The sequence below is a fragment of the Triticum urartu genome, chromosome 7A, assembly GCF_056163025.1.
Source record: "Triticum urartu cultivar PI428250 chromosome 7A, HENAU_Tu73, whole genome shotgun sequence".
NCBI lineage: Eukaryota > Viridiplantae > Streptophyta > Magnoliopsida > Poales > Poaceae > Triticum > Triticum urartu.
In genome coordinates this window covers 2,740,488-2,744,585 of record NC_141879.1, presented here as the reverse complement: position 1 = coordinate 2,744,585, position 4,098 = coordinate 2,740,488, and the positions used below count along the sequence as shown (strand labels likewise).

At 47.6% G+C, this 4,098-nt stretch overlaps 1 pseudogene; it reads left to right on the top strand.

The window, feature by feature from the left end:
- Positions 1-2,621: 2,621 nt before the first annotated feature.
- On the top strand, positions 2,622-3,813 carry LOC147956684 (UPF0496 protein At3g19330-like; annotated as a pseudogene).
- Positions 3,814-4,098: the final 285 nt, after the last annotated feature.

Sequence of the window (4,098 nt, the reverse complement as noted above, 5' to 3'; positions counted from 1 at the left end):
ACGTGACAGAGTTAGGCGGGGTAGTAATAAACCTGACAGGTTAATTGAAGAGTACAATATTGTTTCTTTTGCTTTATCTATTGCAGAAGAAATTGAAGGTAATGCTGAGCCTTCTTCATATTCCGAGGCTATTATTTCTAGTGATAGTAATAAGTGGATGACCGCTATGCATGATGAGATGGAATCACTTGAAAAGAATGGCACTTGGGATTTAGTAAGATTACCTAGAGAGAAGAAACCTATTCGTTGCAAGTGGGTTTTCAAGAGGAAAGAAGGTGTTTCTCCTAATGATGAGACAAGATATAAAGCAAGGTTAGTTGCTAAAGGTTACAGTCAGATTCCAGGTATTGACTATAACGAAGTCTTTTCTCCGGTTGTGAAGCATAGCTCTATTCGCACTTTACTCAGTATTGTTGCCATGCATGATCTTGAGCTTGAACAATTGGATGTTAAAACTGCATTCTTACATGGAGAATTAGAAGAGGATATTTATATGGTACAACCTGAAGGTTTTGTTATTCCTGGAAAAGAAAAGCTTGTCTGTAAGTTAAAGAAATCTCTTTATGGATTAAAGCAATCCCCTAGACAGTGGTACAAGAGATTTGACACCTTTATGCTCTCTCAAGGTTTCAAAAGGTCTAATTATGATAGTTGTGTTTATTTGAAAACTGTCAAAGGTTCAACTATTTATTTGCTCCTTTATGTTGATGATATGCTAATTGCTGCAAAGAGAATGTCAGATATTGATGAACTAAAGAAGCAATTGAGTAATGAATTTGAGATGAAGGATTTGGGTGCAGCAAAGAAAATACTTGGCATGGAAATATCCAGAGATAGACCATCTGGAAAAGTGTATCTCAGTCAGAAGGGATATATTGATAAAGTTCTTCGTCGTTTTAATATGCATAATGCCAAGCCGGTGAGTACTCCGTTAGCTGCACACTTCAAATTATCATCAGCTTTATGTCCTAAGTCAGATGCCGATATTGAGTACATGTCTAGAGTTCCCTATTCGAGTGCAGTTGGTTCACTTATGTATGCCATGGTTTGTTCTCGTCTGGATTTATCATATGCATTGAGTGTTGTCAGTAGATACATGGCTAATCCTGGAAAAGAGCATTGGAGAGCAGTTCAGTGGATTTTCAGATACCTGCGTGGTACTTCTAATGCTTATTTACAGTTTGGGAAATCTAGAGATGGACTTGTTGGTTTTGTTGATTCTGATTTTGCTGGTGATTTGGATAAGAGAAGATCACTCACAGGTTATATTTTCACCATTGGTGGTTGTGCTGTGAGTTGGAGAGCAACTTTGCAGTCTATTGTGGCTTGTTCCACTACTGATGCCGAATATATGGCTATTTCTGAGGCATGCAAAGAAGCTATCTGGTTGAGAGGTTTGTACACTGAGCTTTGTGGAGACTCATCTTGCCCTACCGTATTTAGTGATAGTCAAAGTGCTATATATCTTACAAAGAATCCAATGTATCATGAGAGAACAAAGCACATTGATGTCAGATATCACTATATTCGAGATGTTGTTGCTGAAGGTGATTTGAAGGTATGCAAAATAAATACTCATGATAATCCTGCTGATATGATGACAAAGCCAGTTCCGACCAATAAGTTTGAGCTTTGCTCAGGCTTAGTTGGTATTTCTCACTAGTCCTATGGACTTTGACGCACAAAGTGTTTAAGCTGATTTGGATGGAGTTATTCACTTTCTTCGACTACTGGAGGGAATTTGGCTCAAGGTGGAGATTGTTAAATTGTGATCCAAATTCTAGTACCGTATTGGACTAGACGTAGTACATACGGTGTGGGCCTTTTGCGTTGGTACCGACGCGTACGAGTACAACTCGTTTACTTGTCCTACAAGGACTCCTATGTGTTGCCCCTCATATATATCCCATGTAGTCGCACCTCAGACGGCCTGTCGTCTCGTGCTTGCAATACTCCTCCTCATAGTGATTGCGCCTTTGTGCGTCCGTGGTTTTCTCCCGCAAGGTTTTCCACGTAAAAATCCGTGCCTCTCGTGTCTCATTTATTCTCATTATTATCTAACAATGGTCTCCAAGCTTTAGTTTTCTGCAGAAGTGTCAAGATACAGATGTATCTAGCACTGTCATAATAGAGCAATGCTACATCTACATACTGAATTCTACGTGATTAACGTAATCACTAGGTGGCATTTATTTATTGGACAGATTAGAGGAGGGGGCCCCATCCAGTTGAAATCAGGGGGGGTGGAGAGTTTAAATAGGAAGGTTACGTAGGTTGGTTACGTAGCTTTACCTAGGTGTAGCATTTTCGGTCATAATATGCAACACTTACTCGGTTACTCCAGTAGACTAAATTCTTGTTTGCCCTCCGGTTGTCTATGTTATCGCTTCACTCCATTGAACCCATTAACAGTCGCGGTAAGGGCGACCCCTCGCTGCATCCACGTCATCACAAGAAGACAAAAATAAAAAACAAGTTAGCTATTGGGTGGGCAGAAAAGAGCGAGACAAAAAGATCAGCCTCGTCGCCTCCCCACGCACGCCAACACAGCCGCCGCCTCCTGTGCTCGTTTCTCTCAGCGTTGCCAGATCTGGGGGAGCCATCGGAGAAGAACCACGAGCATGAGAGACCACAACCGCGGCAGCAGCAGCAGCATCCCCGATCAGATCCGGCGCTCAGCGCTGCCGCCGCCCTTTTCTCTTGTCCACGAGGCCGGCACATCAAGATCGAGCAGAGCAGGCGGCGGCGCTCCCAGGTCCGCGCCGTGATGGCTCTAGCTCGTCGTCGCGGCCGATGGGCACGTGCTCGTCGTCCAGAAGCACGGCTCTGAGCTGGCCGCGACATAGGGCTCCCGGAGCTCGCGTGACCGTGCTCGAGGTGGAGACGGCCAACGGGTTGACGGCGCGACCAAGACGAGGAGGATGATGATAGGAGCACCCTCGCCGGCATGCTCCGTCCGGAGGACGCAGTGGTGGAGCGCGCGCTCGGGGACGCGCCCTACACGGAGCTCACCCGCCTCGCCGCGGACTACCTCCGCAGCACACACAACGCGTCGCTGCACTGCCTCTTCCTCGGTCGGGCGCCGCGTCGTGCACGGGTGCTCTAGGGTGCATCACGGATGTTCTCGCGCTGATCCCTCTCGCCATGCCGCACTGTAACTGCGCGTTTGACGCCTTCCTCCTGTTCGACAAAATACCCAACCCGTTCCTGCCCCCCGAAGCCAGCTTCCAGGGCATGCATCGGAGCTTTGCTTGCCTCAAAACCCATCTCGACCTCCGCCTCCTCAAGGCCCAACGGAAGAACCGGCTGTTGCGGTGCGTGACGCGCGGGTCTGGCATCCGCTTCATCGCCTGCACGACGGGAGCTGCGATCGCTGGTCTCGTCATCGCCACCCATGCCATGACCGCATTGTTGGCAGCGGCTCCTGCCTGTGCAGCGTCGCGTGGTTCTTGCTGCTCAACCCCCACTTGGATGAAACGCCTGCGGCAACACGTGGACCGGCTTGACACCGCGGCCAGGGGCGCCTATGTGCTCAACAATGACGTGGACACCATTGAACGGCTGGGGCTCCACGCCACTGTCAAGGGTGACAAGATCTTGGTAAGGCTAGGGCTTGAGCGCGGGAGGGGGCAGCACCACTCCATCGAAGAGGTGGTGCGGCAGCTCCGGAAGAACCATCCTAGCCTGCTATGCCAGCTCGCTGACCTCGAGGAGCACATATGTCTCTACTTTGCAGCCGTTAACCATGCAAGGCTGTTCTATGTACACCACCTCAATGCCCAGTCTGATCCGAACACTGAGTTGCCTCTCTAGTAATTTACTGATTTATTAGTCAACAACAGTTCATGATTCAAGGTGACCCCCTTGTAAGGCGCCAAGTGAATGAATCTGCAGCAACTCTGTTGCAAGTTTTTTTTGTTTCGAGCAAGGTATTATGCATTCATTGTCTGTTGCTTGAAATAATTTGTTAATAAATTTAGGAAGCAGCTAAAGCTCTTGCCTTTGTGCTGTGTCTACGGCATTACTGATTAAGTGTGTTTTCCTTGCTCAGGGTTGCCGGTGCAGGTACTAAAGTGCATACCAACGAGGAGGTCGCGA